Consider the following 12167-nt stretch of genomic DNA (forward strand, 5'->3'; position numbering starts at 1 on the left):
AGTTCTGACTGGGGTGAGATGATATCTCATAGTTGTTTTAATTTGCATCTCTCTTAGGGCTAGGGATTTTGAGCATTTCTTCATTTGCTTGTTAGCCATCTGAATGGCTATTCTATGGCATGATAAGGGTCATCCTCCCCCTCATCCTCAGTTGCCTTAGAAAGGATGCAAATTTGGAAAGGTAGTATGTCTTTATGTTATGAAGATGTAACTCGCCTCTTTTCTGTAACTCTGTCACCACATATAGATAAATATGTTATGTCATATGTAAAGTATCCTTATGTTTTATTAATTGGAAAAATTGAGTGAGATAGAAATCAAGGAACTCTAAGTTGTACTTAATGTCTTTTGCAAAGTTGTGTTAATTCTTCTTCTCATTTGGACAGTTATGATGAGAATTATAGTATCTTCATTTTAAGAGCCCGTCAAGAATTATGGTTACTTATTAAGTTAAACCGCCCTTGGAGCAATTCTTTGGACATTAGTCATCTGTGTACAGCTTAACAAAACCTTCACAAGGGAATCAAAAGGGTAATTGGAGTCATCACTGCAGCAATCCTGGGCCTCGCCCCTATCACCTCAACTGCAGCCACAGCTGGTGTTGCTCTACAACGTGAAATACAAACTGCGGACTTCGGTCAACAATGGCATACTGATTCTTATAAACTGTGGCAACAACAGAAACAACTAGATCAAGAAATTATAGAAGATGTTCAACAGTTACAAGAGACTGTTCTCTGGCTAGGAGATCAAATTTCTGTTTTGTCTACTCAAATTGTGCTTAAATGTGATTGGAATTCTTCTCATTTTTATGTCACTCCTGTTAAGTATCATTTTTCTTGGGAATGGGATGATGTAAAGAAGCGTATTATAGGAAGTAAGAATCTTTCTTCATATTTGTATGAATTAGAAACCAAGATTACTGGTACCTTTTCTTCTCAATTTAGATACTAATGAAGGGGATCAATTCTTAGCTGATTTTTTAAAGAAGATTAGGTAATTAGATCCTGTGAGAAAGCTAAAAACTGTATTCGCTACTATAGGAGGTAACTCCGCTATAACAGTAATAATAATTATTCTTATTTGTATTCTTTTCATAGTCTTCTACCGATACCAAAGAAAGCAATTAGTGGAGAAAAGAGAAATAGCTGCACACTCTGTTTTCACAATGTATAACAGAAGGGGAGATGAGGAGGACCGGACGCCATTACTGGAAGTCCAGCCTGCACACGGGTGACTTTCTGGTTTAATAATTGAAATTACACATGGGTGGTTTTCTTGTTTAATAATTAAAGAGAAACCTTTGTCCTCTATCCTGCATGCGGGCTGGGAACCTTGGGAGTCATGCATGCAAGCACAAGATGGTATCTCTTCCTGGTAAGAAAACATCTTGGTCGTCTTGGTCCCCTGACTCCTCTAATGTGAAAAGCAACATCTATCATAAGGATCAGATTGTGTACCCTCCCTTGCTTGACTGTTTATGTACCCACCTTTTATGATTCTATGAAAAATGAGATCATAGCAAATATTCCTATAAAAATAAGACAATGCAAACCCTTGGTACTGTAGTCTTGTATCGTCTTTTGTGTGTGTCTGTCTTTTCTGTGTCATTTCTTCTAGACAATCTATAAAGGTTTGCAACAGGTCTAGGGTGAGAATTTTTGTTTTCTTGACTGTTAGATGCAATCCATATTGAAGGCAACAGTGTTTGATCTTCTGTAGTAAGTGTTTCAAGTCATACTCACTTTCAGCAAGCAGGGTTGTGTTATCATATACCTAGGGTTATTGATGAGTCTTCCTCCAATCCTGATGCCACATTCTTCTTCATAGAGTCAAGCTTCTTGAATATTTTTCTCAGCATACAGATTGAATTGGTATGGGAAAAGGATACAACCCTGATTCATGTTTTTCTTAATCTTAAACCATTTAGTGTTCCCTTGCTCTGTTTGCACAACAGCTTCTTAGACTAGGTAGAGGTTTCACATGAGCACAATTAAGTGTTCTGAGAGTCTTGCTCTCAGTGTTAGACATAATTTGTTATGTTCCACACAAATGTCTTTGCATAGTCAATAAGCATAAATAGGCATTCTTCTGATATTCTTTGCTCTCAGACAGAATCCATCTGACATCAGCAATGAAATCCCTGGTTTCATGATCTCTTCTGAATCCACCTTGAATTTCTAGTGGTTCCTTGTCTATGTACTGTCCTAGACATCTTTGAATGACATTCAGCTGTATTTTGCTTACATGTGATATTAACAATATTGTTTGATAATTCTGTTGAATCACCTTTCTTGGGAATGGAAACAAATATTGAGAATATTTGGCAACAAATGTGACAATTCTGGGTTAAAACACTAATTATACCACTGTCCATTAACCTTTCTATCTGACCCCTTCCTGCCTTTGAATCAATGTTTTGTTTTGTTTTTTAAATTGTGGTGTTGTAGAGAGTATTTACTATCTCATGGATTGCTAAAAGAACAAACAAGTCTGTCTTAAATGAAGTCCAATCAGAATGTTCCTTAGAGGCAAAGATGGGTGAAACTTCATCTCACCTACTTTGGTCATATTTTCAGGAGAAATCAATCATTGGAGAAAGATAATGTTGGGAAAGGTAGAGGGTTATTGAAAGAGAGGCAAGACCCTAGAATGAGATGAATTGGCACAGTCTCTGCAACAACAGACTTGAGTATGATAGAGATCATGAGGATGGCACAGAATTGGGAAAGACTCAGGTCTGTTGTTCATGAGGTTGACTTGATAGCACCTAACAACAATTCCACCTTCCACTATTTATGACACAAGAAAAAAAAAAGAGGAAGATTTCCAATCTCTACCACATCATCAAGAATCTGACCTTGATGGTTTCTCACTCCAAGATCTGTAAGGATCTTAGATCCAGTAAATGGAATTCCAGATGTTTTAGGATCTGCCACATTGGCACTACTCCTATTGGGACTAACCTTACCTTGCTTTTTACTCCAATGAGCTAGAAATAATCTTCCAGAAGTGTTTAAAACAAACAGACAAATGAACAAACAAACAAACAAACAAACAAACCAATAACAGCCTAATTTTCATTGAGTCAATTCCAACACATAGCCAGTCTATGGGGCAGAGTAGAACTGCCTCCGGTGTTTCTAAGACTTAAAACTCTTTACAGAAATACATTGCCACATTTTCTCTTGCAGAGCAGCTGGTGGCTTCAAACGATGGATCTTCTGGTTAGTTAGTATTCAGGGACTTAACCATTATTCCACTGGGGCTCCACTTTATTTGTTACAAAGGCAAAAAAATTACCATCTAGTTGTGACAATCCCATGGGTATAGAGTGAAACTGCACTCCATAGGGTTTTCAAGGCTGTGACATTTTGAAAAAAGAAGTGCAGGCCTTCCTTGCACGATATCTTTCTTTTGAGGCACTTGTGTTTCAAAGCACTTCTTGGTGAATTTCAGTTGTCAATGTCTCAATTAGTAGCCCAGCATTTTTGACTGTTTACATTACCAAAGACTCCTAACCACAAGGCAAACTGACTGTATTTTCTTGCTCTTTGTTTGAAGGTAAGTATCTTCAGTTATCCAGTAGCATCAGATCCTCAGGGTTGGCGTAACCCACCTGGAAATAGGAGCCAACGCGGGTTCATAAGCTGCTGAGGTCTCCACTGGAACAACCAGGTGACTTGTAATAGTAGTTGGCAGGACCAGTTTCATCCCATTTTGTAGTTTCACTCAAGATGAGAAGTAAGGACCTTTGGTGACAACTCGGATTGATTTTTTTCTGAACTAGAACACTGATGTGCAAAGCAGCACTGATCTTAACAGAGCTGACAAGTAAGAAGACTAAACATGAGGTAGATGACAGAGGACGTGTAAATACCACAGTTATCCAACAAAAAGGCACTTTGAACAAAGACCTTTGAGCCCATAAAATCTTCTTTGTATACATTAATGATGTGATTGATGTCACAGAGGGATATATTGTGCCTTGCAGAAGGTGCTTAAGAACAGTTGTCATTCTTAAGCTTCTAATTCCATCTACTTCCCTTGCAGAGGGAAATTTATGACTTGTCAGTGACAGGGCAACTCTGGTTACATGCAGTGGCTATTCCATAGCAGTTATGATCTTTTCAGCTTCAATTTCCTTGTTACACAACAAAGAAGAATGAAATTTACAGTGTTTAGGAACAAAGAAACCTAGACTCAAGCAAGTTTAGACAGACTTTCAGGGACAGCAAGGATTTGGAGGGATTTGGAGGGACCCTGAAACTGATTAATTCTTCCCAGAATGGGTATTTCCTCTTCACATTTCCTCTGCAAGGTCATTCACTTGCCTCTAAACACTCTCAAAGACAGAAATCACACTCCTTTTCCACCTCATCCTTGGACAGTTTTTCTGACTGATAGCCACTTCTCTACTTGAAACACCCACTTCTCACATAACACAAGCTCACCTAAATCCTCTTGCCCATGACAAGATAAAGGTCAAGATTGGCTTTTTCTCTGTTGCCATCCACCGCTGCTACAGAGCCAACCACCAGCCTCAGAGAAGTCACTCATTCTCTTTCATCAATGAGTTGGAACTGACAAATAGCTGACTCTTCATTGGATGTCTGAGATTATAAATTGCACAGGAAGAAATGGTCCATTTTTCTCCTGAGAAACTGCTCATGGATGCAAACCACCAGAGAGATGTGGTGTGGAGGTCAGCAGCACACTCTACAGAGTAGACCACCAGAGCTCTTCTTCAAGTTTACCAAATTCCGCCACGTTTCCTTCAAGATTGGCTGCCCCAGGACACTCTCCTCCAGAAGCATTCCAGTTTCTCCACTTCTTGCCACCACCACATGCCAGTAGACTTACTGATTTTTAAGGAATATATTTCTCTAGCTTCCTGTCTATCCCCTCTAGCACTGTTAAGCTGTTAAATGTTTCTAAAATGCCCTTAGTCTTTTTTTTTGTTTTTCAAAGTTTATTTTCTGGGTTTTCAGTCTTATTTTTGTTGTTGTTGTTGTTGTTTGGTAAGTCATTTCCTGGAAGATACATCTCTAAATCTCACATCTAGTTGTAGATTCCCCCTGATATTTCTGTAAATCTTTACTTCAATGCTGAGACTGTTGTTAGGTGTCGTTGAGTCGACTACAACTCATAGAGACCCTGTGAACAAAAGATATGAACCATGCTGTCACAATTCTCACGATGGTCTTCTTTCCCAGCTATCTCTCTCCAAGGACTGGCTGTTCTTGAAAGTATGTTCAAAATAATGAGGCAAAATTTCCCCATCCTTGTCTCTTAGGAGTATTCTATTCATTGAAAATACTTTGAGAATTGATGCCTTTGAGCTGTGGTGCTGGAGAAGAGTATTGAGGGTACCATGGACTGCTAGGAAAACAAACAGATTCATCCTGGAAAGGGTCAAACCGGGCTGTTCCTTGGAGGCAAGGATTCTGAGGCTCCATCTAACATACTTTGGACATGTTGTAGGAGAGGTCCTTGGAGAAGGACATCATGCTTGGGAGAGTGGAGGGACAGCGCAGGAGGGGAAGGCCCTCTATGAGGTGGATTGATTCAGTGACTGGGGCAATTGGGATGGGTGTATTGGAGATGGTGTGATTGGCACAGGACAGAGCGGAGTTTAGGGCTGTTGTACATAGGGTCGCTATGAGTCACAAGCCACTCGACGGAACATAACAACAACAACAATACACACAAATGTCACCTGATGGAATGCACAGAAATCAGATTGGCTCCGTCTGTACAGACACTGGAGAAGCTCAATACTAGCAGTCAAAACAAGGCTATAGGTTGGCTGTGGGACAGACTATCAACTATTCATATGTAAGTTCAAATTGAAGGAGAAGAAAATGAAAACAAATTCATGAGAACCGAAATATTACCTTGAGTAGATCTCAATTGAATTTAAAAACCATCTTGTCTCTATAATGCACTATTAATCAGTAGCCTGAGGTCAAAGTAACCCTAAATGTGTAAGTCCATAAATTCTATTAACAGCCACCTCTGCGGCTCAGTTCCCCAATTCTTTTACGCCTTGTAGGTTCAATGATTTGCTATAAGGGCCTCTAGAGGCTCAAACCCATTAGAAAAATGACTCATGTGACTGAACATATGCAGGCCAGTGTTGGTTGTTGTTGTTTCCCCCCAGAAACTGGCAAGCAATGGGCAAGGCTGGATGCTTAAACACAGTAATGCTGTTACTCCTGTGTTGGTGTTCTCTCTCTCTCTCTCTCTCTCTCTCTCTCTCTCTCTCTCTCTCTCACACACACACACACACACACACACACGTAGAGAGTGCTCTCTTCATATTGATCCTCTAGCTGTTGCTGACTTGCGAGATCATGCTGACTTCTGAGACTATGTGTCTGCAGTTAAGGTAAGGGGAGACCAGAAGAGGCTAAGGTAATGGCTAACAAAGCCAATGTTAGATTAATAACGCACATTTTAAGAATAGGTTTAACACACTGAACACTAATGTTGTGGAAGAACATTATCCATGAAGAAAGCAAAACTTGGGAGGGACTGGAGAGCATTATGCTGAGTGAATTAATTCAGTCCCACAAGGACAAATATTGTATAAAACCATTATTGTAGAAGGAGTATAAGGATCCAGGAAGGGTAGGAGAGGCTGGAAACAGAGGGATGTGGATGTGCAGGGGGAGGGTGGATTAATTATCGGGTTGCACAATTTGATGGGGGATGAGGGAAATTGAATTTGTTTGAATCTGTATTTGAATTTTGTAAATAAACTAGTAGAAAACAAAACAAAACAAAACAAAAAGCTGTTACATGCACAGTGGCAAAATTTAACAGGAAAGCAAGTAATTGTTGAAGAGGATATGGCAAGATGGGAACTCTTATACATTGTTTGTGGGATTGTAAAATGGTACAACCATTTTGGAAGATGTTTTGTCGTTCCTCAAAAGGCTGAACATAGAAATTCCGTATGACCCAGCTATTCCACTGCTTGGAATATACCCTGAGAAAATGAGAACTGAGACACAAACAGAGACTTGTACACCAATGTTCATAGCAGCATTATTCACCATCACAAGAACATGGAAACAGCCCAGATGTCCAACCACAATCAAGTGGATTGAGAAATTATGGTGCGTTTGTACAATGAATTATTACGTGGCATATGGGGCAATGATTTTGTAAATTATTACCTAACTTAGGAGGGACTGGAAAGCATTATGCTGGTGAACGGATTCGGTCACACAGGACAATTACTGTATAAAACTGTTATTGTAGAATGAGTATGAGGATCCAAAGGGGAAGATTGTGGAAGAAGAGGGATGAGGATGTGTGGCTGTTGAGGGAGTGTGTGTGGACTAATGAGGGTGCACAATTTGATGGGGAATGGTGAGAGAAATTAGAAGAATCTGGTCTGAAAAACAATGTATTCAGATTTGTAAATAAACCTGTATAGTAATAAAAAGAAGAAAGGAAAGCTGTTGCAAAGATATGAAAGAAAGGAAAGACCAAAATGCAAATCAGAAGAGATTTTGAAGATTGTGCAACAGAGATTTCAGAGGGCAGTTCAAAACAACAAAGCAAAGTATTATAGTGAAATGTACAAGGAGTTGTAGTTAAAAACTAAAAAGGGAAGAACACATTCAGCATTTCTCAAGCGGAAAGAGCTGAAGAACAAATTCAAGCCTTGAGTTGCAGTACTCAAGTATTCTATGGGCAAAATCGTAAATGATTTACGAAGCCTCAAAAGAAAGTGGAAGAAACACATAGAGTCTCTGTGCCAAAAGGAATAGGTTGACACAGAACCATTTCAGGAAGTACCATATGATTAAGAACCAACTGCACTGAAGACATTGGCAAAAAAATAAAGCCCTAGAAATTGATGAAATACTAATTGAGGTGTTTCAGGAAACATACGCAACTCTGGGCATGCTCACTAGTCTTTGCAAACAAATATGGAAGACAGCTACCTGTCCAACTGACTGGAAGAGATCCATATTTGTTCCCATTCCAGAAAAAAAAAGGTGATCCAACAGCATGTGGAATTTTAAAAATATCATTAATACTACATGCAAGTGAAACCTTGCTGAAGAAGAAGCTAACATTGGGAAATAAGAATCCTGGGGTCAGTCAGAGGAGGAAGACAGAGGCAGAAAGTCACCAGTCTAAGAAAGCTTCCTCTAATATGATTTTCTGTGTCGTGATGTAAGAGGGCCACGGTTTTCACCTACTGGCAGATACTTTCTCTGCACATGCAACATGCCTGGCAAACCAGAGAGCTGTTGTCATGTGTACCTAGGTTGTTGTTGTTGTTGTTAAGTGCCGTCGAGTCGCAGGCCACTCATATCAACCCTATGAAGGAGAGTCCTCGACGCTTGAATGCCTTTCATCCTCTCTCCAGGTTCATAGGGTTTCCGGAGGCAAGCTATTATGGAAGTGGATGCCACCCCACTCTCTGTCCGCATTGGGTAGCCAACCATTAACGCATTCGACACATCAGTGTCACAGTGTTCAGCCTCACAGCAACCATAAGTGACCGCTGTGACCCAGGTGGAGAGTAAGAAAATTCTGGTACTATGAAACCCTTCCTGGCTTCTAGCAACGTCCTCAAAGAACAGTTGGTTGTGGAAGAATGGGAAATCATCTCCACACTCTTAGACTCCTTCATGTCCTTTGGTGATGTTGTTAGATGCCATCAAGTTGACTGTAACTCATAACTACTCCATGAAAAATGGATCTGACCCTTGTCCTATCGTATGCCATCCTTATCATCTCATATACATAAGTCCATTGTTACCATCATTGTGTCAATATATCTTGTTGAAAATCTTCTTTTCGCTGACCCTCCACTTTTGCCTAAATGATGCCTTTTTCCAAGGACTGGCCTTTCCTAACAAGATGCCGAAAGTATATAAGATTAAATTTTACTATCTTGCCTCTGTTTCACTTCCTCCAAGATAGACTAGTTTATTCTCTACACAGTCCATAGGTTATTTGGTACTCTTCTCAAATACCACAATTCAAAGGCATTGATTCTTCTTTTGTCATTCTTAATTCATTGCCCAACTTTCACATACGAAGCACAGCAAGTAATTCAATCAAACATGGTTTGACTCAGCTACACCTTAGTTTTTAAATGACATCAATGCTTTTTAGCACTTTAAAAGGTCCTTCACAGCAGGTTTTTTCAGTGCAACATGTCTTTGGATTTCTTGACTTCTGTTACAATGAATATTAATGTGAATATGAGTAAAATGAAATAATTGACAAGTTCAATCTTATCTCCATCCATCAAGATGTGTCTATTGTTACAGTTGTGAGAACTTTTGTTTCCTTGATGTTGAGAAGCAATCAATATTGAATGCTGTAGTCTTTGATCTTCTGCAGCAAGTGCTTAAAATTCTGTTCACTTTTCCAAACAAGGTGTGTCATCTGTATAATGCAGTTTATTGATGAGTCTTCCTCTAATCCTGATGCTTTATTCATCTTCATATAGTCCAGCTTGTCAAGTGATTTGTTCAGCATACAACTCTGATGCACGCCTTTCCCAATTTTAAACCATGCAATGTTCCTTTGTTCTGTTCGGAAAACAGCTTCTTGATCTAGATCTAGGTTTCACATGAACATACGATGTGTTCTGGGATTCCCATTCTTCTCGGTATGTCTTATGAGGAGAAAACAGGACATAGAGGAACTGGTCCCATGAGCATCTGAAAGAGCCAGGAGGAGTAAGAATAGCACAGCCCCTCACTGCCCCAGAGCAGAAAGCAGATAAAATGCCCATAGCCCAGCCCCATGGTGCCTAAAGAGCCACAACAGCCACAAGAGGTTTATTTATTCATCGTTGACTCACAGATCACTTTTATGGTACCAACAATGGGGCTCATTAAGGAAGGAAGTTGGAGAAGGGAGGAGGCAAAGAATATCACCCAATCCATTCCAGGTTTTAGTCCAAGTTCCAATACAAAATTCCTCAGTTAGTCTAGGCTCTGGTTTCACTTCAGCAGTCAAATCACAACATCCGGCAGGTAAGGTTTGCTTCAGAGTAGTTATAAGTCAGCTTCTTCTTCAAACATCTGGCAAGGATAACAAAAATCTTTAACTGTGGACTTCATTGCAGGCATAATCTGCTTACATCTTGCCACAGTTTTCTCATAGCAATAACACAGTCTCTCCACCACCAGAGGTTTTTCTCTCTTCAGGGTCTTGCTCCAGTCTTCCTTAAGTCTTGCTGCCACAAAACTTTCTGCTCAGTGTTGGAAGCACTCTTTCTTATCCTAGTCTCACAGCTATTGATGATTTGCAAGACCATCTGTTTGCAGTTAAGGTAGCTGAAGAGTGGGGTTAGCTGTAATGGCTAAAAAGAGCCAAATTTGAGGCGAACTCCACAGCCTGCGATGTGGCTTTTCTTAGCCATTATTTCACATTATCTGAAGGATCAGACTTCCCCTCGCCATCATCTATATTTCTGGAAATATGTAAGTCAGATGCTTTACTCTTTATGTCATAATCACTCCATTTTAGATGTTGTTGTTGTTATGTGCCATTGAGTCATTTGCCACTCATAGCGTAGTCAATAAAACACAAATAAACATCCTTTTGACATTCTCTACTTTCAGCCAAGATCTATTTGACAGCAGCAATGATATCCCTGGTGCCACAAACTCTTATGAATCCAGCTAGAATTTCTGGCAGTTCTCTGTAAATGCATAGTTCCAGCCATTTTTAAAGAATCTTCAGCAAGATTTTCCTTGCATGTGATTTTAATGATTGATAATTTCCATATTCTGATGGATTATCTTTTCTGAGAATGTGGATAAAGATGGATCTCTTTCAGTCAGTTGGCCAGGTAACTGTTTTCCAGATTTTTTGACAAAGACTAGTGAGCATGTCTAGGGCTGAATCTATTTCATGAAATACCTCAATTGGTATTCCATCAGTTACTGGCATCTTATTTTTGCCAGTGCCTTCTGTGCTGGTCAAAGTTCTTCCCTTCTTTATCTTTGGTCCTTTGATGTTAGTATAGGAGTTGGTCTAAAATAAACATTGTTTTTATAATGTCTCATTGTAGTTTCTTTTTGGTTTTGTAGGTGATGTTTATAAGATGATGTGTAGATCCTCATTTAACAATTTTTATACAGATTGTTTCATGACATTAGTTAAAATTCCACGTTCTATCAGCATTTTCATTCTCATATTCTGTTTGCTTTATTTCCATTGATTTAGCTTCCTTTCCCTTCTTTGCTCCTCATCTTTGCTTTTCGGTAAATATTGACTATAAACGAAATATTGTTGTTTCATGTCTTTGGTAAGAGGAATAAGAAAACTGCTGAATGTCTTCGAGGTGAGGGGATTTACAGAGAAATGGAGAAATACTTTGTCTGAATGAAGAGACTGTGGGAGTTGGGAGGATATAGTCATAGTACTGTGAGTAACCTGGAGGAAGGACAGTGCCTATTGGTTAAGATTAAATGTAAGTAACTGCCTTAAAATGTCTATTCTGTCCTGAGCAAGTGACTCAGTTGTCAGAACTCTGCATCAATAAAATGCTGACTGAGGTCAAAGGATGAGAGTTGTCTCAGGGGAGACATTTCAAAGAATTAGAAACATTTCTTTGCTTAAGAAACGCTCTCTTAAGCAGCTTACTTAAAAATTGCTTAATTGGATCATATAATATTTCGCTCTTTAAGTCGATAAGCAGTCTTGCTTTTGAATTTTAATCTTTTGTTTTGAAAAAGTTTAAGCAGGGAGAAAGAAAGAACATTATAACAAACACTCATACATTCATCACTCACCCATTGTCATCAACTCAACTTTGAATAATAGTGACCCTTAGGACAGAGTAGAACTGCCACATAAGGTTCAGAGAACCAGCTTGCCTGGCGCTGCTGTGGTCCTGGCTGTTGTGCACCACCTCAGCTTCTGGACCATCCAGGGACAGCAGCAAAGAGTTAGGATGACAGATGATGGAGAGGCAGTGCAATGAGCTGGAGACTTTGGAGTTCATCTACTCTGACTCCACAATACACTTAAAAACACCATTCAGTTTTTCCATGACTGTGACTTCTGGGGCTGGAGAAAATGATTAAACTGTCCTGACTACACTCAAGGTTACATTGTTATGTTGTTGTTGTTATGTGCCGTCGAGTCGTTTGCGACTCATAGTGATCCTATGC

This window comes from Elephantulus edwardii, unplaced genomic scaffold, assembly GCF_000299155.1.
Source record: "Elephantulus edwardii isolate Elephantulus edwardi_28Jun2011 unplaced genomic scaffold, EleEdw1.0 scaffold00152, whole genome shotgun sequence".
NCBI classification, from domain to species: Eukaryota; Metazoa; Chordata; class Mammalia; order Macroscelidea; family Macroscelididae; genus Elephantulus; species Elephantulus edwardii.